The following is a 26,929-nucleotide window of genomic DNA, read 5'->3' as shown; positions in this document are numbered from 1 at the left end:
CAGGAGCAGCCAGTTCGCCTATTCAGATAGAGGAGCGCGTTCAGCAGCAGGCGAGTATGATCCAGGAGCTTATAACTGCCATGGATTGCGTGCTACGGACCATGGAGAGAGTGGAGAAGAGAGGATGTCCCGTTGACCCAGCCACACCACCGCCCGGCACACCTCTGGATCCTATCCAGCCGCCGTCTGGATCCGGTGGGATTCGGCTCTCGCTCCCGGGAGCGTATGACGGAGCAGCTGCCGGGTGTCAGGGGTTCCTACTCCAGCCGCCACCCTCGGGACGCGAGAGAGTGAGCGCCCTCATCTCCTGTTTGACTGGTAAAGCCCTAGAGTGGGCCAACGCCATCTGGGAGGTGGAAGACCCGACTCGGAATAACTACGAGGACTTCTCCCGCCGCTTTCGGGCAGTATTTGATCATCCACCAGACGGAAAAGCGGCGGGAGAGCGCTTGTTCCATTTAAAGCAGGAGATGAGGAGCGCTCGGGAGTTCGCACTGGATTTTAGAACTCTGGCGGCTGGTGCAGGATGGAATGAGCGGGCCCTGATCGATCACTACAGGTGTGGTTTGCGAGAGGACGTTCGTAGGGAGCTAGCCTGCAGGGACACCACCATCCACCTGAACCAGCTGATGGACTTATCTATTCAGCTGGATAACCTGCTGGCCTCCCGCGGACGTCCAGATCGGGGTCCGTTGGTTCCATCCTCCAGTCCCTTAGACCCAACACCGATGGAGTTGGGCGGGGCTGGTACTAGGGAGACCGGAGGGGAAACCGTTCCATGCACCAGAGGTGACCGCAGAGGACACACTGCTGGTCGGTGCTGGGGAGGTTTTCCAGGTAATCGAGGTGGTAGGCGGAACACTGGTGGTTCATCTCAGGTGAGTAGGCACACGACTCACCCAGACCCCCCTGTTGCTCACATGTGGTTATCTATAAGATTTCCGGGGTTTTCCCCGCATTACCAGCATAAGGCGCTAGTAGATTCAGGCGCAGCTGGGAACTTTATAGATCGGTCTTTGGCCAATAGATTAGGGATTCCTATTGTTCCCGTTGATGTTCCCTTCCCTATACATGCCCTAGATAGTCGTCCTTTGGGGTCTGGGCTAATTAGGGAGGTCACAGTTCCCATTGCTATGGTGACGCAGGAGAGTCATGAAGAGAGTATTAGTCTCTTTCTGATTGACGCTCCTGCGTTTCCCGTTGTGTTGGGGCTTCCCTGGTTGGCTTCTCATGATCCTATTATTTCGTGGCAACAGAGGGTTCTCAAGGGATGGTCCTGTCAGTGTTCAGGGAGGTGTTTAGGTGTTTCCTTAGGTGCCACTACGGTGGAAAGTCCAAACCAGGTTTCCACCTTGCACATTCCTCCCGAATATGCCGATTTGGCAATCGCCTTCTGTAAAAGGAAGGCGACTCAATTACCACCCCATCGACCGGGAGATTGTGCGATAAATCTCCTGGAGGGTGCTGCACTTCCCAGGAGTCACGTGTATCCTCTGTCACAGGAGGAGACGGCGGCTATGGAAACATATGTCGCTGAATCTCTGGGACAGGGATACATTCGGCCCTCCATTTCACCTGTCTCCTCGAGCTTATTTTTTGTTGAAGAAGAAGGATGGAGGTTTACACCCGTTCATTGACTATCGAGGTTTGAACCAGATTACTGTGAAATACAGTTACCCGCTACCTCTGATCGCCAGTATGACAGAGTCATTGCTCGGGGCGCGCTTCTTCACAAAATTGGACCTCAGGAGCGCGTACAACCTGGTGCGTATCAGGGGAGGGGATGAGTGGAAGACGGCATTTAGCACTACATCTGGGCACTATGAGTACCTTGTCATGCCGTATGGGTTAATGAATGCTCCATCCGTCTTCATTTGTGGATGAGATCTTCAGGGACCTGCACGGGCGGGGTGTAGTGGTGTATATAGATGATATTCTCATATACTCCACCACCCGCGCTGAGCATGTGTCCCTTGTGCGTACAGTGCTTGGTCGACTGTTGGAGCATGACCTTTACGTCAAGGCGGAGAAATGTCTGTTCTTTCAACAGTCCGTCTCCTTCCTTGGGTACCGTTTGTCCGCGTCAGGGGTAGAGATGGAGACTGACCGCATTTCAGCCGTGCGTAATTGGCCGACTCCAACCACGGTAAAGGAGGTGCAGTGGTTTTTAGGGTTTGCCAACTACTACCGGAGGTTTATCCGGGGCTTTGGCCAGGTGGCGGCTCCCATTACCTCCTTACTGAAGGGGGGACCGGTGCGGTTGCGGTGGTCGGCTGAGGCAGACAGAGCTTTTGGTAACCTGAAGGCTCTGTTTACCACGGCTCCAGTGCTGGCGCATCCTGATCCCTCCTTAGCGTTCATAGTTGAGGTGGATGCATCCGAGGCTGGAATAGGGGCTGTGCTATCTCAGCGCTCGGGTAACCCACCAAAACTCCGCCCCTGTGCTTTCTTTTCGAAGAAGCTCAGCCCGGCAGAGCGAAACTATGACGTGGGGGATAGGGAGTTGTTAGCTGTTGTCGGGGCTCTGAAAGCGTGGAGACATTGGCTTGAGGGGGCTAGACACCCTTTCCTCATTTGGACTGACCACCGAAATCTGTAGTATATTTGGGCAGCGAGGAGACTGAACCCTCGCCAGGCTAGGTGGGCTATGTTTTTCACACGCTTTGTTTTCACTCTTTCCTACAAACCAGGTTCCCAGAACGTCAAGGCAGACGCACTGTCCCGGCTGTATGATACAGAGGAGCGGTCCACAGAGCCCACTCCCATAATTCCAGCCTCATGCCTGATGGCACCGGTGGTATGGGAGGTGGACGCGGACATCGAACGGGCGTCACGTGCAGAACTCACTCCCTCCCAGTGTCCCGTTGGGCGCGTGTACGTGCCGTTTGATGTTCGCGATCGTTTGATCTGTTGGGCCCACACATCACCCTCCTCTGGTCATCCTGGTATAGGTCGGACGGTGCGCTGCCTTACGGGGAAGTACTGGTGGCCCACGTTAGCCAAGGACGTGAGGGTTTATGTCTCCTCCTGTTCAGTATGCGCACAGTGCAAGGCACCTAGACATCTGCCCAGAGGGAAATTACAACCCCTTCCCGTTCCGCAACGACCATGGTCACACCTATCGGTGGATTTCGTGACGGATCTTCCCCCGTCACAGGGTAACACCACGATCCTGGTCGTTGTGGATCGGTTTTCCAAGTCCTGCCGTCTCCTTCCTTTGCCCGGTCTCCCTACGGCCCTACAGACTGCGGAGGCCCTTTTCACCCATGTATTCCGGCACTACGGGGTGCCTGAGGATATAGTCTCTGATCGGGGTCCCCAATTTACGTCTAGAGTCTGGAGGGCGTTTATGGAACGCCTGGGGGTCTCGGTCAGTCTTACCTCAGGGTTCCACCCCGAGAGTAACGGGCAGGTGGAAAGAGTCAACCAAGAGGTGGGTAGGTTTCTACGGTCCTATTGCCAGGACCGGCCGGGAGAGTGGGCATCATTTATCCCTTGGGCGGAGATGGCCCAAAATTCCCTACGACACTCTTCCACTAACCTTACCCCGTTTCAGTGTGTGCTAGGGTATCAGCCGGTCCTGGCACCATGGCATCAGAGCCAGATCGAGGCTCCTGCGGTGGATGAATGGTTTCGGCACTCGGAGGAGACATGGAACGCTGCCCATGTACGTCTTCAACGAGCCATCAGGCGCCAAAAGGCGAGTGCCGACAGCCACCGCAGTGAGGCCCCGGTTTATGCACCGGGGGATCGGGTCTGGCTCTCGACCCGAAACCTGCCCCTTCACCTGCCCTGCCGGAAGCTGGGTCCGCGGTTTGTGGGGCCATTTAAAGTCCTGAGGAGATTGAACGAAGTTTGTTATAGGTTACAACTTCCCCCTGATTATCATATTAATCCCCCGTTCCATGTGTCTCTCCTCAGGCCGGTGGTGACTGGTCCGCTCCTGCAGTCGGAGGTACGGGAGGTTCCTCCGCCCCCTCTGGACATCGAGGGGGCCCCGGCATATACCGTACGAGCCATTATGGACTCCAGACGTCGGGCGGGGGGCCTTCAGTACCTCGTGGAGTGGGAGGGGTATGGCCCGGAGGAGCGAAGCTGGGTACCGGCGGAAGACATCCTGGATCCGTCATTAATCCAGGATTTTCACCGCTTCCTTCCGGATCGCCCTGCTCCCCGTCCTCCGGGTCGTCCCCGAGGCCGGTGTCGGCGCGCTGCTGGAGCCGCGCGTCGGGGGGGTACTGTCACGACTCCCGCCGAAGTCGACCCCTCTCCTTGTTCGGGCGGCGTTCGGCGGTCGACGTCACCGGCTTACTAGTTGCCACCGATCGATGTTTCACTGTTCGTTTGGTTTTGTCTTTATTGTGTACACCTGTTTTGATTTTCCCTAATTATGTTTATTATTTAAACCTTTGCATTTCCTGTTTGTCTTGTCGGTAATTGATTCCTGTTGTGTGTGAACGGAGGTGTTTTCTCCACGATATGTATTGTCCTCGGAGAAGACTTATTGATTATTTAAGTAAACACGTTTGTTTACATTGATCCCTGTGTCCTGCGCCTGACTCCTCTACTTCTCCTAAATATAATCATGACACCTGGGTTGTATTCATTTCGCAGATTCTGTTGCAAAACGTTTTGTCTGTTGCAAAATGTTTTCTAACAAAAACCGTTTACTCCAAATGGAAAACATTTTGCCCACGAAAAGGAGAGTTTCTATCAGCCAAATTCAGGCAGGTACCTGAACTGACATCTAGTCACAAAATGGTGCCAACATGGTGGCTGGGCAGCAAGTTGTGTTTGGTGTGTAATCACCAAAGTCACCAACCAGCTACGTTTGCTGCAGGCAATGTTGACTCTTTCTAGGCACACAGCTTGAGTACATTGTTTCCAACATCTGCCAACATCTTATGTTATCTTTGGTAATCCTGAATACACCCCAGATCAGCTCTCTGCAGAGGACAAACTTTGGTCTAGAACACACACACCGTTCTGTCTGACTGACTAACTCCTTAGGGCTTTGGCTAATGTGGGCTGTGTCTGAGAGGAAAGTGACAGATTACCTGGTTCCAGTGTGGGCTGTGTCTGAGAGGAAAGTGACAGATTACCTGGTTCCAGTGTGGGCTGTGTCTGAGAGGAAAGTGACAGATTACCTGGCTCCAGTGTGGGCTGTGTCTGAGAGGAAAGTGACAGATTACCTGGCTCCAGTGTGGGCTGTGTCTGAGAGGAAAGTGACAGATTACCTGGCTCCAGTGTGGGCTGTGTCTGAGAGGAAAGTGACAGATTACCTGGTTCCAGTGTGGGCTGTGTCTGAGAGGAAAGTGACAGATTACCTGGTTCCAGTGTGGGCTGTGTATGAGGAAAGTAACAGATTACCTGGCTCCAGTGTGGGCTGTGTATGAGAGGAAAGTGACAGATTGCCTGGTTCCAGTGTGGGCTGTGTATGAGAGGAAAGTGACAGATTACCTGGTTCCAGTGTGGGCTGTGTATGAGGAAAGTAACAGATTACCTGGCTCCAGTGTGGGCTGTGTATGAGGAAAGTAACAGATTACCTGGCTCCAGTGTGGGCTGTGTCTGAGAGGAAAGTGACAGATTACCTGGTTCCAGTGTGGGCTGTGTCTGAGAGGAAAGTGACAGATTACCTGGTTCCAGTGTGGGCTGTGTATGAGGAAAGTAACAGATTACCTGGCTCCAGTGTGGGCTGTGTATGAGAGGAAAGTGACAGATTGCCTGGTTCCAGTGTGGGCTGTGTATGAGAGGAAAGTGACAGATTACCTGGTTCCAGTGTGGGCTGTGTATGAGGAAAGTAACAGATTACCTGGCTCCAGTGTGGGCTGTGTATGAGAGGAAGGTACCAGATTACCTGGCTCCAGTGTGGGCTGTGTATGAGAGTGCAAGACTAGTTGTTCCGTTGAGGCAGGAAGCTGAGAAGGAACTCTTCCACTCCCAGGAAGTAGACCACCTGTGCGATGCCAAAGAGGGGAGCAATGACCAGAGCACGGCAGTACACCCCCTTCTGGAAAGCAGAGGGACCCCCTTGGCGCAGAATCTTCCTGTTCGACAAGAGGGTCGTGATATAGTGGTGTATCTACAGTACCAGTCAAAAGTTTGGATACACCTACTCATTCAAGGGTTTTTCTTTATTTTTACTAGTTTTTCAATTGTAGAATAATAGTGAAGACATCAAAACTATGAAATAACCCCCATGTAATCATGTAGTATCCTGAAAAGTGTTAAACTAATCAAAATTGATTTTATATTTGAGATTCTTCAAAGTAGCCACCCTTTGCCTTGATGACAGCTTTGCATACTCTTGGCATTCTCTCACCCAGCTTCACCTGGAATTCTTTTTTGAAGGAGTTCCCACATATGCTGTGCACTTGTTGGCTGCTTTTTCTTCACTCTGCGGTCCAACTCATCCCAAACCATCTCAATTGGGTTGAGGTTGGCCAAAGGGTGGCTACTTTGAAGAATATAATATATAAAATATATTTTCATTTGTTTAACATTTTTTTGTTTACTACATGATTCAATAGGTATCACGTTTCAGGTAAGACCCAGACGCAGACAATGTCGAAGTAACAACAGTTTATTAATTCGAACAGGTGCAGGCAAAAGGCAGGTCAAGGGCAGGCAGAGGTCAGGAATACAGATAGGTGGGGTAAAGGTACAGGACGGTAGGCAGGCTCAGGGCGGGCAAAAGTCAGTAATCCAGAAAGGTGGGGAAAAGGTACAGGACGGCAGGCAGGCTCAGGGTCAGGGCAGGCAGAATGGGAAACACCGGGAAAACTAGGAAACGGGAACAATTGAGAGACAGGTAGGCTTGGTAGGCTTGACGAAACAAAACGAACTGGCAACAGACAAACAGAGAACACCGGTATAAATACACAGGGGACCACGGGGAAGATGGGAGACACCTGGAGGGGGGTTAAGACAATCACAAAGACAGGTGAAACCGATCAGGGTGTGACAATAGGTATTATTTCATAGTTTTGATGTCTTCACTAATATTCTATAATGTAGAAAATAGTAAAAATAAAGAAAAACCCTTGAATGAATAGGTGTGTCCAAACTTTTGACTGGCACTGTATATTCTAGCCTAAAATGCCTTCTCCGTTTATTTCATGGTACCAGTAGATGTTGTAATGTTCTACCATCAGATAATATGGATATAATCGATCAGAAAAGGCCTGTCAAAACCAGGAGGGAAGCAGTGGAAGAGTTAGAGTGAGAAGGAGAGGTTACTTGATGCAGTCTGTCACTCCGCTGTAGGTGTCCTCCTGACTTCCCTGTGTCATGGTCTGAGTTCTGGTCTTAATCACTGAAACACACAAACTGTATCAATTGGTTTACAGGGCACACGGCAGGCATAATCAAATCATATCAAAACACATTTTATTTGTCACATGCGCCGAATACAACAGGTGTGAAATGTTGTATTCACATCAGTCACCGTGAAATGTTGTATTCACATCAGTCACCATTACCGTGAAATGGTTACTTACAAGCCCTTAACAAACAATGCAGTTTTAAGAAAAATAATAGTTAAGAAAAATACATTTGTGCCTTTCTCTGACACCGACTGGTATAGAGGTCCTGGATGGCAGGAAGCTTGGCCCCAGTGATGTACTGGGCCGTACGCACTACCCTCTGTAGCCCCTTGCGGTCGGAGGCCGAGCAGTTGCCATAACAGGCAGTGATGCAACCAGTCAGGATGCTCTCGATGGTGCAGCTGTAGAACCTTTTGAGGATCTGAGGACCCATGCCAAATCTTTGGGGGAATAGGCATTGTCGTGCCCTCTCCACGACTGTCTTGGTGTGTTTGGACCATGATAGTGTGTTGGTGATGTGGACACCATGGAACTTGAAGCTCTCAACCCGCTCCAGTACAGCCCCATCGATGAGAATGGGGACGTGCTCGGCCCTCCTTTTCCTGTAGTCCACAATCATCTCCTTTGTCTTGATCACGTTGAGGGAAAGGTTGTTGTCCTGGCACCACACTTTCAGAACTCTGATCTCCTCCCTATAGGCTGTCTCATCGTTGTCGGTGATCAGGCCTATCACTGTTGTGTCGTCTGCAAACTTAATGATAGTGTTGGAGTTGTGCTTGGCCACGCAGTCATGGGTGAGCAGGGAGTACATGAGGGAGGTGTTTAGTCCCAGGGTCCTTAGCTTAGTGATGAGCTTTGAGGGCGCGATGGTGTTGAATGCTGAGCTGTAGTCAATGAACAGCATTCTCACGTAACTGTTCATTTAGTCCAGGATGGAAAGGGCAGTGTGGAGAGTGGTAGAGATTGTGTCATCTGTGGATATGTTGAGGCGGTATGCAAATTGTAGTGGGTCTAGGGTTTCTGGGCTGATGGTGTTGATGTGAGCCATGACCAGCCTTTCAAAGCACTTCATGGCTACAGACATGAGTGCTACGGGTCGGTAGTCATTTAGGCAGGTTACCTTGGTGTTCTTGGGCACAGGGACTATGGTGGTCTGCTTGAAACATGTAGGTATTACAGACTCGGCCAGGGACAGGTTGAAAATGTCAGTGAAGACACTTGCCAGTTGGTCAGCACATACTCGGAGTAGACGTCCTGGTAACCGTCTGGCCCTGCAGCCTTGTGAATGTTGACCTGTTTAAAGATCTTACTCGTGTGCCTCCTGAGTGGCACAGTGGTCTTAGGCACTGCATCGCAGTGCTAGAGTCATCACTACAGACCCGGGTTCAATCCTGGGCTGTATCAGAACTGCCCAAGATTGGGAGTCCCATAGGGCGGTGAACAATTGGTGGTTTTTCCTCCAACACATTGGTGTGGATGGCTTCCGGGTTAAGCGGGCAGGTGTTAAGAAGCACGGTTTGGTGGGTCATGTTTCAGAGGAGGCATGACATGACCTTTGCCTCCCAAGCCCGTTGGGGAGTTGCACCGATGAGACAAGATCGAAATTGGGAAGAAAAAGGGAGTAAAAAAGATCTTACTAACTGCGGCGAGCGTGATCTGGAACAGCTGGTGCTCTCATCCATGCTTCAGTGTTGCTTGCATAGAAGTAATTTAGTTCATCTGGTAGGCTTGTGTCACTTGGCTTCCCTTTGTAGTCCGTAATAGTATGCAAGTCCTGCCACATCTGACGAGCGTTGGAGCCGGTGTAGTAGGATTCAATCTTAGTCGTGTATTTACACTTTGCCTGTTTGTTGGTTCATCTGAGGGCATAGTAGGATTTCTTGTGTGTGTGTGTCCAGGTTAGAGTCCGGCTCCTTGAAAGTGGCAGCTCTACCCTTTAGCTCAGTGCGGATGTTGCCTACAATTCATGGCTTCTGGTTGGGGTATATACGTACGGTCACTGTGGGGACAATGTCATTGATGCACTTATTGATGAAGCCGGTGACTGATGTGGTATACTCCTCAATGAAATTGGATGAGTCCCGGAACATATTCCAGTCTGTGATAACAAAACAGTCCTGTAGCTTAGCATCTGCGTCATCTGACCACCACAGCAGCTGTACTGCCAGCGAAGCAGCCTGATGCAAAGGACACATAGAAGGGAGTGGGACCATCAGCCCCACTGCCACCAAGACTGTTCAGATTGGCAAACAGGGGGAAGTAGATTATGGAGAATGGCACGTCCCTAAGAGAACAGAGGTATGGTCCAACAAATGTGAATCATGATAATTTGTGTGTGTTCTTGCAAGGCTTCCATTGTGTCTCTGTGCAGATTACCTCAGGAGTGTGGCCCCCAGGCCCTTATAGAGCTCTGCGATGCACCGGATCTTCAGCAGCTTCCGGGTGAGCTGCATTTCTGTATGGGACCTCAACTCCACTGGGCCCCCAGGGCCCAACTACAGCCTGGGACATCAGCTTCCTCTGAGCCTCTACATATGTCATAACACACACAACATCATCAGTATCATCAGTGTGACATCATCAATCAGGGACAGAGAAGCAGGAATGCCTCAGGAGGTTGGCAAACAAAAATACATTTGGGGAATCACAGGAACACAAGGAAGAGTCACAAATGCGGTCAAGCAATAAAATAACAATTTTACATTGATACAATAACAATGCTGGTTGTTACTGGTTCTAACTGATCAGATCTCTGTGATCTGTTTGTGTTTGTTTGGCTGACAAGATATTGGTTAGTCATGAAACATTGACTGGGAACAGGGGAACATACAACCTCCTCTCTCCTTCTTCTACCCATCTCTCACCTATCCACCCTGCATACTGTAACTGGATCTTTAGCATCTCCATGGGAGTAGTGATGATGACCTGCACCAAGAGATGGAGAGATGGAGAGACAAAGAGATGGAGAGACAAAGAGATGGAAAGACAGAGAGATGGAAAGACAGAGATGGAGAGACAGAGAGATGGAGAGACAGAGAGATGGAGAGACAGAGAGATGGAGAGACAGAGAGATGGAGAGACAAAGAGATGGAGAGACAAAGAGATGGAGAGACAGAGAGATGGAGAGACAGAGAGATGGAGAGACAGAGAGATGGAGAGACAGAGAGATGGAGAGACAAAGAGATGGAGAGACAGAGAGATGGAGAGACAGAGAGATGGAGAGACAGAGAGATGGAGAGACAGAGCGATGGAGAGACAGAGCGATGGAGAGACAAAGAGATGGAGAGACAAAGAGATGGAGAGACATTGTGGCTGTGTTTCAGAAGAGTTCAAACACCCAGGCAGACACACAACTAGTGTGCATAACTTCTGTTGAGCCACAAGATGGTAGTAGAAAACTGTCTGAGGCTGATACCCCAGCTGAGTTTACCTGACATGTTTTTTATTATTTTTGTATTTTATTTCACCTTTATTTAACTAGGTAGGCCAGTAGAGAACAAGTTCTCATTTACAATTGCGACCTGGCCAAGATAAAGCAAAGCAGTGCGACAAAAACAACAATACAGAGTTACACATGGGATAAACAAACGTACAGTCAATAACACAATGGAAAAATCTGTATACAGTGTGTGCAAATTAAGTAAGGAGGTAAGGCAATAAATAGGCCAATAGTAGCGAAGTAATTACAATTTAGCAATTACACTGGAGTGCAGATGAGGATTTCCAAGTAGAAATACTGGTGTGCAAAAGAGCAGAAAACCAAAAGCTGAAATGGGATGAGGTAGGTAGTTGGTTGGATGGGCTATTTACAGATGGGCTGTGTACAGCTGCAGCGGTCAGTAAGCTGCTCTGACAGCTGACGCTTAAAGTTAGTGAGGGAGATATAAGTCTCCAACTTCAGTAATTTTTGCAATTTGTTCCAGTCATTGACAGCAGAGAACTGGAAGGAAAAAGGGTGTTGGCTTTGGGGATGACCAGTGAAATATACCTGCTGGAGCGCGTGCTACGGTTGGGTGTTGCTATGGTGACCAGTGAGCTGAGATAAGGTGGAGCTTTATCTAGCAAAGACTTACAGATGACCTGGCGCCAATGGGTTTGGTGACGAATATGTAGCGAGGGCCAGCCAACGAGAGCATACAGGTCGCAGTGGTGGTAGTATATGGGGCTTTGGTGACAATGTTGATAGACTCCATCCAATTTGCTGAGTAAAGTGTTGGAGGCTATTTTGTAAATGACATCGCCGAAGTCGAGGATCGGTAGGATAGTCAGTTTTACGAGGGTATGTTTGGCAGCATGAGTGAAGGAGGCTTTGTTGCGAAATAGGAAGCCGATTCTAGATTTAACTTTGGATTGGAGATGCTTAATGTGAGTCTGGAGGGAGAGTTTACAGTCTAGCCAGACACCTAGGTATTTATAGTTGTCTATATTCTAAGTCAGAACCGTCAGTTGAAGAGCATGCATTTAATTTGACTTGCATTTAAGAGCAGTTGGGGGCCACGGAAGGAGTGCTGTATGGCGTTGAAGCTTGTTTGGAGGTTTGTTAACACAGTGTCCAAAGAAGGGCCAGATGTATACAGAATGGTGTCGTCTGCGTGGAGGTGGATCAAAGAATCACCAGCAGCAAGAGCGTCATCATTGATATATACAGAGAAAAGAGTCAGTCCGAGAATTGAACCCTGTGTCACCCCCATAGAGACTGCCAGAGGTCCAGACAACAGGCCCTCCGATTTGACACACTGAACTCTATCTGAGAAGTAGTTGGTAAACCAGGCGAAACCAAGGCTGTTGAGTCTGCCGATAAGAATACGGTGATTGACAGAGTCGAAAGCATTGGCCAGGTCGATAAAGACGGCTGCACAGTAGTTTTTTATCGATGGCGGTTATGATATCGTTTAGGACCTTGAGTGTGGCTGAGGTACACCCGTAACCAGCTCGGAAACCAGATTGCACAGCGGAGAAGGTACGGTGGGATTCGAAATGGCCGGTGATCTGTTTGTTCACTTGGCTTTTGAAGACTTTAGAAAGGAAAGGCAGGATGGATATAGGTCTGTAACAGTTTGGGTCTATAGTGTCTCCCCCTTTGAAGAGGGGGATGACCACGGCCGCTTTCAAATCTTTAGGAATCTCCGACGTTACAAAAGAGAGGTTGAACAGACTAGTAATAGGGGTTGCAACAATGGAGGCGGATAATTTTAGGAAGAAAGGGTCCAGATTTTCTAGCCCAGCTGATTTGTAGGGATCCAGATTTTGCAGCTCTTTCAGAACATCAGCTGTCTGGACCAGCACCACAACCCACCAGCATCTCCCTCAGCAGGGTGAGCTTCTGACAGAGAGAAAACAAATGTCATAATTATTTTAGTTCAATGACTTTGCTAATTTCTCTGGATGGTCTGGTGCTATCTCAAGTGTTTTACATACATTGAACAAAACTCTCTGTTTCTATACACAAAGGACATGACCATAAACATGCATAAAACAATAAACATACTCTTAGTGATACACATAAAGAAACATACATAAAAAAAACACACACACACACACACGCACACATGCACACACACACACACAGACACACACACACTCACACAGTCTTAGAAACATGTTAATAATTCACTAGCGCAGGTCACTCAATAATTTATCAGCCATGTTTTTGGTCCCCATGGAAATGTTGAGGGACGCTAAAGATAGCCCAGGTATGTCATGCGGATAATGCTGCAGGGCCTAGGGGATCGGTCCTATCATCCATGCTGTATGTTTACAAAATATTTATACCTCTAATGTATTACCAGTAGACCCCAGCACATAGTGAAGATATTAGTAGAATCCTATTTGTGATATGTATATCAAATCCAAACAAGAAGTTAGTTAAAGCTGATGTAGTATACACTACATCTTTCAAGTACATCTATTCAAAGAGATCAGAGTGGGCAAGAGGTTGGTGAACCAGTCAGTTTCGACTGGTGTATGATTGTATTTGACAGGCAGGTATTTGAAAGAGGCCTCTGAGCACTACACACCCATCCTTGGACAGGTGCTGTCTAAAGAAGTCATTGGCAGCTAGTTTGATGGCTTTCTCTGGAGTGACCAGAGTCAGGTTCACAGCAGCACCTAATGGCCAAAGAAATAGAGATTCACAGAGTCATAAACAAAGAACATGCTCAAACACACACACACACACACACACACACACACACACACACACACACACACACACACACACACACACACACACACACACAATTTTGTCCTACCTCTGTACGTGCCAAAGTATCCCTCTGATCGGATGGTCTTGATAAGGCAATCTGACCTGTGTAGTGAACATTAAGGATTACTGTGCAAAGACCTCAGAGAATCAATCAGATACTACAAGCAAGCTACAAGTTTGTTTTAGAATAAATTCACCCAGCTGGAGGTAAGGCAGTTGGAGCTGGAACAGCAGGTAATTACACTCCAGTCAGCACAGACCCAGACAACAGTCCAGCACAACAACACCCCCTTAACCAGACCCGGGGAGCTGGAGGTGGAGAGAGATATATCTGCACTCTGGACTGTGATGAGACAACTTCAACAGGAGAAAAAGCAGGAGCAGGAGAAGAACAGAGCACTAGAGGAGAGGATCAGACTGCTGGAGGAGAGGGAGAGGGGGATGGCGGAGAGGATTAGACTGCTGGAGGAGAGGGGGAGGGGGATGGAGGAGAGGATCAGACTGTTGGAGGAGAGGGTGAGGGGGATGGAGGAGAGGATCAGACTACTGGAGGAGAGGGTGAGGGGGATGGAGGAGAGGATCAGACTGCTGGAGGAGAGGGTGAGGGGGATGGAGGGGGATGATCAGACTGCTGGAGGAGAGGGTGAGGGGGATGGAGGAGAGGATCAGACTGCTGGAGGAGAGGGTGAGGGGGATGGAGGGGGATGATCAGACTGCTGGAAGAAAGGGAGAGGGGGATGGAGGAGAGGATCAGACTGCTGGAGGAGAGGGTGAGGGGGATGTCGTGTGACAGAGAACAACCCACTAGAGAGGTGGCCACCCCCGCAGAGAAGCAGGCAGAACAACCCACCTCAGCTCCCAACAAAAGTCTCGACACCACAGCAGAACAGTCCACCCCAGACCCTGACCACGTCAACATCACAGCGGGACAGACAAATGAAGAACCCCAAGCCCAGGGGATCATACCACCTCTGAGCACCCCCCCCTGTCAGCCACCCTGATAGCCCTCCTGACAACCACCCCACACCCACAGAGGACATACACAAGACATAGATTGTACTCCTTATGGACACAAAAAGGAAATATATACAAGAAAAAAACTTTTTCCCAAACACAGTGTGTTTAAACCCTGGTGTCCAAACACCCAACGCGCCCTAGACCTTCTGTCTGAGGACCAACTAGGGTCACCTAGCCACATAATAATACACACAGCACAAATGACCTGAGAACACAGCAGGAAAGGGTGGCCACAGCACTCAAGGGAGTGATTGAAAAAGCTTCTTCTACTTTCCCTAATGCACAAGTGGTTATATCCACCCTGCTACACCAAAAAGACTTCCACCCTGCTACCATACAGCAGGTAAAAGCAAGTTTTTCCCGTGACCCCACCCTGGACTTGAACAGCCTTTATGACCAGGTCCACCTATGCAAGGCAGCAGTGCCCACCTTCACCCGGACTGTAAAGTACATTGCTCTCAAACTCAACACCTCACACAGGAGCAACAGATCAATAGACACCCCGCCCAGACCAGCGAGACACTCTCCCAGACCTGCGGACCCCCCCCCCCGAGACCTACACATAGAAGACCCACGCAGAGAGGACCTACATCCAGACCACTACACCACCAGCCACATCCACACACCCACCCCAACCAATCAACACCCCCTCAAGTCAACCATGCCCACACCCCATTTAGGCCCCCTCAGATCAGACCTATGCCCCTCCTACCCACCCCATGCAACCCACCCCCGCAAAGAGGGCCTCAACATGGAAATCACACATACGCTCAGGCCGTGAGCAGGCAAACAGGCCCAACCCCCACTCTTACACTAGCCCAAGCCAATGGCATGTACCAGATGCTCAGCAGGCTATGCTCACACTTACTGGCCTGAGGCCAAACCACATGGCCAACAACATTGGACACTTTATAGAGCACAAAGCCTTCACTATCTCATTCTGGTATATCCTGAGGCCTGAGGTCATCTGCCTCATAAACCTCTAGGTTACAGTCCCATTCACCAAACTACCAGGTGTGAAACAGGGAAGGGACTAAGGGGGTATGCTAATTTGGTATAGAGCAAACCTAACTCACTCCATTAAATTGATCAAAACAGGAACATTTTACATTTGGCTAGAAATTCAAAAGGAAATGATCTCAACAGAGAAAGATGTCCTCCTGTGTGCTACCTATTATCCCCCCACTAGAATTCCCATACCTTAATGAAGACAGCTTCTCCATCCTGGAGGGGGAAAATGAATCATTTCCAGGACCAGGGACATGCACTAGTCTGTGGCGACCTAAATGCCAGAACCGGACAAGAACCTGACACCCTCAGCACACAGGGGGACAAACACCTGCCTGGAGGTGACAGCATTCCTTCCCCCATATAGGCACAACTATGACAACATAACCAACAAAAACGGGTCACAACTCCTGTAGCTCTGTCGCATGCTGGGTATGTATATAGTCAATGGTAGGCTTCGAGGGGACTCCTATGGTACGTACACCTATAGCTCATCTCTTGGCAGTAGTACTGTAGACTACTTTGTCACTGACCTCAACCCAGAGTCTCTCAGAGTGTTCACAGTCAGCCCACTTAACCCTTATCAGATCAGAGCAAAATCACAGTCTACTTGAACAGAGAAATACTCAATCATGAGGCATCAAAGCCAAAGGAACTGAGTAATTTTAAGAAATGCTATAGATGGAAGGAATCTAGTGTGGAAACGTACCAAAAAACTATTAGACAACAACAAATTAAATCCCGTTTAGACAACTTCCTGGACAAAACGTTCCACTGTAATAGTGAAGGTGTAAACTTGGCAGTAGAAAATCTTAAGAGCATATTTGACCTCTCAGCTTCCCTATCAAATCTAAAAATCTCAAATACAAAACTGAAGAAAATGAACAACAATGACAAATGGTTTGATGAAGAATGCAAAAACATAAGAAAGAAATTGAGAAACCTGTCCAACCAAAAACATAGAGACCCAGAAAACCTGAGTCTACGCCTTCACTATGGTGAATCACTAAAACAATACAGAAATACAGTACGGAAAAAGAAGGAACAGCACGTCAGAAATCAGCTCAATGTAATTGAAGAATCCATAGACTCTAACCCCTTCTGGGAAAATTGGAAAACACTAAACAAACAACAACACAAATAATTATCTATCCAAAATGGAGATGTGTGGGTAAACCACTTCTCCAATCTTTTTGGCTCTATAACAAAGAACAAACAGCAAAAACAAATACATGATCAAATACAAATCTTAGAATCAACTATTAAAGACTACCAGAACCCACTGGATTCTCCAATTACCTTGAATGAACTACAGCACAAAATAAAAATCCTCCAACCCAAAAAGGCCTGTGGTGTTGATGGTATCCTCAATGAAAATATAAAATATACAGACAACAAATTCCAATTGGTTATTCTAAAGCTCTTTAACATCATCCTTAGCTCTGGCATCTTCTCCAATATTTGGACCCAAGGACTGATCACCCCAATCCACAAAAGTGGAGACAAATTTGACCCCAATAGCTGCCGTGGGATATGCGTCAACAGCAACCTTGGGAAAATCCTCTGCATTATCATTAACATCAGACACTTACATTTCCTCAGTGAAAACAATGTACTGAGCAAATGTCAAATTGGCTTTTTACCAAATTATTGTACGACAGACCACGTATTCACCCTGCACACCCTAATTGACAAACAAACAGAACAAAAACAAAGGCAAAGTCTTCTCATGCTTTGTTGATTTCAAAAAAGCCTTTGAATCAATTTGGTATGAGAGTCTGCTATACAAATTGATGGAAAGTGGTGTTGGGGGAAAACATACGACATTATAAAATCCATGTACACAAACAACAAGCGTGCGGTTAAAATAGGCAAAAAACACACACATTTCTTCCCACCGGGCCGTGGGGTGAGACAGAGATGCAGCCCCACCCTCTTAAACATATATACTGCTCAAAAAAATAAAGGGAACACTTAAACAACACATCCTAGATCTGAATGAAAGAAATTATCTTATTTAATACTTTTTTCTTTACATAGTTGAATGTGCTGACAACAAAATCACACAAAAATAATCAATGGAAATCCAATTGATCAACCCATGGAGGTCTGGATTTGGAGTCACACTCAAAATTAAAGTGGAAAACCACACTACAGGCTGATCCAACTTTGATGTAATGTCCTTAAAACAAGTCAAAATGAGGCTCAGTAGTGTGTGTGGCCTCAACGTGCCTGTATGACCTCCCTACAATGCCTGGGCATGCTCCTGATGAGGTGGCGGATGGTCTCCTGAGGGATCTCCTCCCAGACCTGGACTAAAGCATCCACCAACCCCTGGACAGTCTGTGGTGCAACGTGGCGTTGGTGGATGGAGCGAGACATGATGTCCCAGATGTGCTCAATTGGATTCAGGTCTGGGGAACGGGCGGGCCAGTCCATAGCATCAATGCCTTCCTCTTGCAGGAACTGCTGACACACTCCAGCCACATGAGGTCTAGCATTGTCTTGCATTAGGAGGAACCCAGGGCCAACCGCACCAGCATATGGTCTCACAAGGGGTCTGAGGATCTCATCTCGGTACCTAATGGCAGTCAGGCTACCTCTGGCGAGCACATGGAGGGCTGTGCGGCCCCCCAAAGAAATGCCACCCCACACCATGACTGACCCACCGCCAAACCGGTCATGCTGGAGGATGTTGCAGGCAGCAGAACGTTCTCCACGGCGTCTCCAGACTCTGTCACGTCTGTCACATGTGCTCAGTGTGAACCTGCTTTCACCTGTGAAGAGCACAGGGCGTCAGTGGCGAATTTGTTTCTGACCGTTTGAGCAGACACATGCACATTTGTGGCCTGCTGGAGGTCATTTTGCAGGGCTCTGGCAGTGCTCCTCCTGCTCCTCCTTGCACAAAGGCGGAGGTAGCGGTCCTGCTGCTGGGTTGTTGCCCTCCTACCAAGAAGGGCCTACAGCAGCACCTAGATCTTCTGCACAGATTCTGCCAGACCTGGGCCCTGACAGTAAATCTCAGTAAGACAAAAATAATGGTGTTCCAAAAAAGGTCCAGTCGCCAGGACCATAAATGCAAATTCCATCTTGACACCGTTGCCCTAGAGCACACAAAAAACTATACATACCTTGGCCTAAACATCAGCGCCACAGGTAACTTCCAAAAAGCTGTGAACGATCTGAGAGACAAGGCAAGAAGGGCATTTTATGCCATCAAAAGGAACATAAAATGACATACCAATTAACATCTGGCTAAAAATACTTGAATCAGTTATAGAACCCATTGCCCTTTATGGTTGTGAGGTCTGGGGTCCGCTCATCAACCAAGAATTCACAAAATGGGACAAACACCAAATTTAGACTCTGCATGCACAATTCTGCAAAAATATCCTCTGTGTACAACGTAGAACACCAAATAATGCATGCAGAGCAGAATTAGGCCGATACCCACTAATTATCCAAATCCAGAAAAGAGCCGTTCAATTCTACAACCACCTTAAAAGAAGCGATTCCCAAACCTTCCATAACAAATCCATCACCTACAGAGAGATGAACCTAAGCAAGCTGGTCCTGGGGCTCTGTTCACAAACACAAACAGACCCCACAGAGCCCCCGGAATGCAACACAATTAGACCCAACCAAATCATGAGAAAACAAAAAGATAATTACTTGACACATTGGAAAGAATTAACAAGAAAACAGAGCAAACTAGAATGCTATTTGGCCCTAAACAGAGAGTACACAGTGGCAGAATACCTGACCCCTGAACTGACCCAAACTTAGGGAAAGCTTTGACTATGTACAGACTCAGTGAGCATAGCCTTGCTATTGAGAAAGACCTGGCTCTCAAGAGAAGAAAGGCTATGTACACACCGCCAACAAAATGATGTGGAAACTGAGCTGCACTTCCTAACCTCCTGCCAAATGTATGACCATATTAGAGACACATATTTCTCTCAGATTACACAGATCCACAATGAATTCGAAAACAAACCTGATTTTGATAAACTCCCATATCTACTGGGTGAAATATCACAGTGTGTCATCACAGCAGCAAGATTTGTGACCTGTTGCCACAAGAAAAGGGCAACCAGTGAAGAACAAACACCATTGTAAATACAACCCATATTTATGTTTATTTATTTTCCCTTTTGTAATTTAACCATTTGCATATCATTACAACACCGTATATATACATAATATGACATTTGTAATGGAATTATTATTTTGTAACTTCTGTGAATGTAATGTTTACTGTTCATTTTTGTTGTTTATTTCACTTTGGTATATTATCTACTTCACTTGCTTTGGCAATGTTAACATGTGTTTCCCATGCCAATAAAGCCAATTGAATTGAATTGAATTGAATTGAAAGAGAGAAGGGTGAGAAGGTATCAAAAAGGTGACAATGACCAATCAATAACAAAAGAGAAAAACAAGAATGAGAGAGAGGGATAATGGTGGAGGGATTAGTTCAAGATTCAACCTAGAACATCAATTAAAACATTTGATAAAATCCTCTCAAAATCCTCTGTTTCCATCAATATCCTTATCCGCACTTACCTGATCTGCTTGTCGGCCATCTATCTGAGACAGTTACTCTGGCAGTTTCTCTGTCTCTGTATCTGTAAATGTGATCTGCACCTCCGTGTTTAAGGAAAACAATGGATTAGTGGAAGATAGATGGAGAATACCTCGGTCAACCAGCCAATGTTCAACAGTCAGTTTCAGTCAGTTAGTAACTCAGTCAAGTAATTGGCCAGCTGTGGAGGAGAACTGGAAAAGAACAGAGTACAAATCCATATCAGAACAGTAATCTGACACTCAGTTAAAGCTTTGAGAAACATCTGTGCATAGAAAGTACTTGGCTTATGCCTGGGCATAATAGTATTTACCTCAATGTTATGTTGGCAGGCTACCTGAAATGAAGAGTGTTCATTCATTGAGCCATGCGTTCAGAAGAAGCTGATTGTACAGCCACCCTCCTTCTAGACCAATCACATCAATCCTTACCCTCCAAATCAAATCAAATCAAATCAAATTTATTTTTATATAGCCCTTCGTACATCAGCTGATATTCTCAAAGTGCTGTACAGAAACCCAGCCTAAAACCCCAAACAGCAAGCAAAGCATGTGAAAGAAGCACGGTGGCTAGGAAAAACTCCCTAGGAAAAACTCCCTAGAAAGGCCAAAAACCTAGGAAGAAACCTAGAGAGGAACCAGGCTATGAGGGGTGGCCAGTCCTCTTCTGGCTGTGCAGGGTGGATATTATAACAGAACATGGTCAAAATGTTAAAATGTTAAAATGTTCATAAATGACCAGCATGGTCAAATAATAATAATCATAGTAGTTGTCGAGGGTGCAACAAGCACGTCCGGTGAACAGGTCAGGGTTCCATAGCCGCAGGCAGAACAGTTGAAACTGGAGCAGCAGCACGGCCAGGTGGACTGGGGACAGCAAGGAGTCATCATACCAGGTAGTCCTGAGGCATGGTCCTAGGGCTCAGGTCCTCCGAGAGAAAGACAGAAAGAGAGAAAGAGAGAATTAGAGAGAGCATATTTAAATACACACAGGACACCGGATAAGACAAGAGAAATACTCCAGATGTAACAGACTGACCCTAGCCCCCCGACACATAAACTACTGCAGCATAAATACTGGAGGCTGAGACAGGAGGGATCAGAAGACACTGTGGCCCCATCCGATGATACCCCCGGACAGGGCCAAACAGGCAGGATATAACCCCACCCACTTTGCCAAAGCACAGCCCCCACACCACTAGAGGGATGTCTCCAACCACCAACTTACCGTCCTAAGACAAGGCCGAGTATAGCCCACAACGATCTCCGCCATGGCACAACCTCAATCAACGCTTATTCTAACCCCCACTCTTTCTATTTCCTCTACTCCTACTCCTCCCAAATCTCTCCTGATTTGTGTGTGTGTGTGTGCATTGTATTTTAATGGATTAAGAGAAAGCAGAGAAAGAGAGAGGGAGATGGGACATCCAATACTGTGATTAGAAATATGGGTGTAAATCTGTTTGAGGTCTAGTCTGTCAGCTCACAGCACTCCTTCTCTCTTTGCAGGTTTGTAATAATATACCTTTGACCAAATATTTCAATTTGTTGTCTTTATAAAAGGATCTTCTGTGCTGTGCTGTGCTGTGCTGTGCAAAAACCTTGGTCATAGAATAGTACCTAAGAGAAGCCACAGGAGAGGTCTCTCTCAATGTCTGCTTTCATTTATATGTACAGTATGAGCTCATGTATTTTTCATTGCCAGGAATGGATTACATGTGGTATTGGAGAGAATTACCACATCTAGTTTGTTAATACATCATGAATAAATACATCCACATAACACTATACCCATTCCACCACATATCTGCCATGCACGTTCAGATTTGAATGTTATGATTGTCAGGTAAACCTGACTTAACATAGTTCACCCATTAACTACACATCATTGCTTACCCGGTGAACCTTCCACATAAATGTATACACAGATTGGGGGATCAAGACATGATGCTTATGTTTTCCAAGCTGCATTTCAGGGCTCATCACATAGATGCTGAGTGCAGCTGCTGAGGCTACTTATTTCTACTTGGTGAAGCTGAACCCTGTTGCTACCCATTACACATCTCAGGTGAAGTTTATCATGATATAGCGAAATCTATGGTATTGATATTGCAATATCTATTGCTGTTGACATCACTTTGAGCCCTAAAGTTCATATTTTCAAATTAAGAGTGACAAAAACAGAAAACCTAGGAAAGCAATATACCTGAGTTACAATTCCTCTGTGTTACAATTTCTTAGCTCATCTCTTTCTCTCTCTCTCTCTCTCTCTCTCTCTCTCTCTCTCTCTCTCTCTCTTTCTCTTTCTCTTTCTCTCTCTCTCTCTCTCTCTCTCTCTCTCACTCAGTCTGTTCAAAGTCGGTTCCAAAGAAGGTGGTACAGTACTTTGGACCATACTCTCATTGGTTGCTTGTGTGGAGGTGTGGTCAGGCTGATCAATACATTATATGTCTGTGCATATTTTACAGTATGCCTGTAATTCTGCATTCTGTAATAATGACTGGTTATGTTCAAAAGCCTAACGGTATACTAATTTTATGCATATTATCTATCTGTGTTAAATTATACGTAACCTACTCATCTATCCTCCTGTCTTAATAGAGTTGCATAGTATGTTGAATTGAATCCTCATTCAAACTGTCATGTTCCATTAACAGCAGGGGCATCCATCCTCTCCCCTTTGCCCTCTCTCCCCATGTTTCTCTTGTGATGTCACAACAAGGATAGCCTGGCACCAGTTTTGTTCCAGAGCATGTCTCTATTTTCACAAAGATTTCATCAGTGACCCTCAATGATTAACAAATATACTGAAATGGACGTGGCAGATACCAATATTATAATTGCAATTTGTAATGAACTGACCTACCATCCTCCTGGACCAGCTGTTCAAGCCTATATGGTACCTGCAGGCCTCCTTACTTCCCCTGCCCTGCTAATAACAGGATTCCCTGCTATATCGTTACACTCAACAAATTGGCCTGGTGGATCAGTGGTCAATTAAACCAGCATCTATTGGTTGTAAGTGAGAAGGGGAGGACACGGTGTGTGTTGTGTTGGCGAGAGGGAGGGGGCTTAGGGATGAGCACAGGCAAATAAATGCACAACTTCTATTGGCTTAGAATTGTTGTTGCACCCTCAAAGTTCACATCACTGCGTCACCTGCAATACTCTCAGCTTCTTCTATGTCTCCTATGTTTTTCTCAGCTTCTTCTATGTCTATCCTATGAAAAACATGTACTATGTATGGCTGACCCACTGTCCAAATGTCCCAGTTACTAGTTGTAAAGGGCTGACCCGTTGCCAGTTGAAAGCTGAGAAAATGTCAACCCCCGATCATTTGAGTGTACATTTCAGGATTTGAACACTTCGTTCCAACCTTCCCAGTCGTATTATGCTGAATACAGAAAGACATTTGGTCTTTAGCTGCGTAATCACTTTATTTTTGCAACACTTTTGAAATAGATTGCATACAAATTTTCAGTACCATGTACCTGTCTATTAGCAGAACATTTGGGCAAAATAATTATTGAGAATATGACATTTTTACCAAAAGCAGTAATTAAGTGCAATATATTTGTTGTTAATTCCAGTTGGCGTCCTTCATGTCGTCGTATGCACGCCACATGTCTCTAGCACCTGCAGGGTCAGGAGGACACGGATGTTGAGTTTGACACTTCCAAGGAACTTTACAACATTTCAAACCACTAGCCTCAGAAATAACAATGACTTTAAAGGAGTCCTCAAATACAGTACATTGTTGCTCTTGAATGATTTGTTACTCTTGAATGATGTGTTACTCTTGATTTATGTATCTATTTATGTCAACAATGAAGAAACAATGATTAAAGTGTATAAACGGACCTCGAGCAGCTTCACCAGGGAAGCGGTACCACTGAGCTTGAGCTCCTACAATGAGGGTCAGAACAAGTCCAGCTAGAAGCAGCTTCATACTTGCAGATGTGACAGACTGAAAGAAACATGGAGAGAGAGAACGTAGGCTACTATATGAATTGCTGACATATTTACAGATCATTTATTCAACTTAAACTGTGACTGCCTCATATAACAGAGTTATCTCTTACCTTTCAGCTCCTTAGTTAGTTAGTCAGTCAGGCAGTTTGAACTCCCTTGTGTTTTGTGTTGGTTTGTGGTCTGCAGCTTGTTCTTATATTCCACTCAGACCAAGGAGGAGTTTAGTTTTCCAAAAGCTGGAATTCCCTAACTTCGTCCTCCCAAGCTATTACGATCAGAAGTGTCTGTCTGTACACAATATGAGGAATTTCCAGGTCATTATAAGATTAGAGTACCTGCTCTGAAACCTTTGGCAATAAGGAGGATACTCCTCAACTGTGTAACTCGGCCTATTGCTTTAAAACCAAGACATCAAAATGTGATGTGTCAGCATTAATAAGACTAATGGAGGCAATGCAGTTTGTTTTTCTGCTTTTAATGTCGTAATTGTCATGATGGATGAGGTTCCAAAAGTTTGCCTCTCACCTAATATGAGAGAATGATTCCTTATGATATGATTCATTATAGACTACTATAGTAGGGTAGAATACAGGTATTTAGTGGACATAGACATGAAAAGCACTTTACATGTCCACATCGTATAGATTGCACCTTTATCTTACGGCTTACACAATTACTGCTCCCCCTCACACCTATGTTGCTGTTCATTGATTATTGATTTCCATTACCATTAAGTATCTATTTATCCTGCTACTGGTCACTATTACTCTTGTTTACAAATCAAACCAAATTTTATTGGTCACATACACGTATTTAGCAGACGTTATTGTGGGTGTAGCAAAATGCTTGTGTTCTTAGGTCCAGCAGTGCAGTAATATCTAACAATTTACAGCAATACACACAGATCTAAATGTAAAAGAATGGAATTAAGAAATATATAAATAGTACGACAAGCAATGTCGGAGTCCGAAGTATAAATATATATGTATGTGATGGGATGGGATGTATAGACATTATGGATGTATGTGGATAGAATATTTAGTATATCTATAGAATACATAGGATAGAATAGTATATATACAGCAATAGTTGAATGGGATGGCATTGACTAGAATATAGTATATACTGTACATATGAAATGAGTAAAACAGTATGTAAACGTTATTAAAGTGACCAGTGATTCCATGTCTATGTACATAGGTTAGCAGCCTCTAAGGTGTAGGGTTGAGTAACCAGGTGGTAGCTAGTGACAATGACTAAGTTCAGAGCAGGGTACTGGGTGGAGGCCGGCAAAGGATGGCTATTAAACAGTCTGATGGCCTTGAGATAGAAGCTGTTTTTCAGACTCTTGGTCCCAGCTTTGATGCACCTGTACTGACCTTGCCTTCTGGATGATAGCAAGGTGAACAGGCAGTGACTTGGGTGGTTGATGTCTTTGACACCACTCTCTGGAGAGCCCTGCGGTTGTGGGCGGTGCAGTTGCCGAACCAGGCAGTGATACAGCCCGACAGGATGCTCTCAATGGTGCATCTGTAAAAGTTTGTGAGGATCTTAGGGGCCAAGCTGGATTTCTTCAGCCTCCTGAGATTGAAGAGGCGCTGTTGCACAGGGGAACTTGAAGCTTTTCACCTTCTCCACTGCGGCCCCGTCGATGTGGATGGGGCGTGCTCCCTCTGCTGTCGACATGTGCAGTACCTTCAGAAAGTATTCACATCCATTGACTTTTTTGACATTTTTTTTTGTTACAGACTGAATGTAAAATGTTTCAATTAAGATGTTATGTCACTGGCCTACACACAATACCCCATAATGTCAACATGGAATTTGGGTTTTAGAAACTTTTACAAATGAATTATATTTTTATATTTTTTACATAACTTTATTTAGTTTAAGTTGTATAAAAATATTTATATTTCATTTTTATATTATTTTGTTTCAGTTTTAGTGTTAAGAACATAAAGCATTTGTGGGAGGCTAGAAGAAATATGGGTTGTAGAGTTTTTTGTGTGTTTTTTGGGATGTCATAACTGTGGGGCAGTAATATATAAGGTGATGGGTCAGCCCTTCTCATGACTCCAATTTTACATTGGAGTCATTCCACATCCCCTTTTTTTTAAACTAGGCAAGTCAGTTAAGAACAAATTCTTATTTACAATGACAGCCTAGAAACAAATCAAATCAAATTGTATTAGTCACGTGCGCCGATAAGAATAAGCGATAAAAGTAACAAGTAATTAAAGAGGAGCAGTAAAAAATAACAATATATACAGGGGGGTGCCGGTACAGAGTCAATGTGCGGGGGCACCGGTTAGTTAAAGTAGTATGTACATGTAGGTAGAGTTAATTAAAGTGACTATGCATAGATGACAACAGAGAATGACAGTGGTGAGGAGAGGGGGGGGCAATGTGAATAGTCTGGGTAGTCATTTGACTGGATGTTCAGGAGTCTTATGGCTTGGTGGTAGAAGCTGTTTAGAAGCCTCTTGGACCTAGACTTGGCGCTCCGGTACCGCTTGCCGTGTGGTAGCAGAGAGAACAGTCTATGACTAGGGTGGCTGGAGTCTTTGACAATTTTCAGGGCCTTCCTCTGAAAAAAATACAAAAACTGAACATAATTCATGTGGACATATCACCCCCAAAATCATCAAGGACATCAACCACCCGAGTCACGGCCTATTCAACCCATTATCATCCAGAAGGCGAGGTCAGTACAGGTGCATCAAAGCTGGGACCGAGAGAGTGAAAAACAGCTTAAGGCCATCAGACTGTTAAATAGCCATCACTAGCCGGCTACCACCCGACTACTCAACCCTGCACC

The 26,929-nt window shown here is 46.2% G+C and overlaps 1 long non-coding RNA gene and 1 pseudogene across 1 annotated transcript; both read right to left on the bottom strand.

The window, feature by feature from the left end:
- Positions 1-5,893: 5,893 nt before the first annotated feature.
- The window catches only part of LOC106563546 (mitochondrial glutamate carrier 1-like), a 29,753-nt pseudogene continuing 8,717 nt past the window's right edge, over positions 5,894-26,929 (bottom strand).
- Positions 23,558-24,375, bottom strand: LOC106563558 (uncharacterized). Its single transcript, XR_001319275.2, has 3 exons — positions 24,222-24,375; positions 24,001-24,106; positions 23,558-23,775 (listed from the first exon to the last, which is right to left on the bottom strand). It is a non-coding gene; the product is annotated as an uncharacterized lncRNA (long non-coding RNA).

The sequence above is a fragment of the Salmo salar genome, chromosome ssa11 (genome assembly GCF_905237065.1).
Source record: "Salmo salar chromosome ssa11, Ssal_v3.1, whole genome shotgun sequence".
NCBI classification, from domain to species: Eukaryota; Metazoa; Chordata; class Actinopteri; order Salmoniformes; family Salmonidae; genus Salmo; species Salmo salar.
This window is presented reverse-complemented; position numbering and strand designations above follow the sequence as displayed.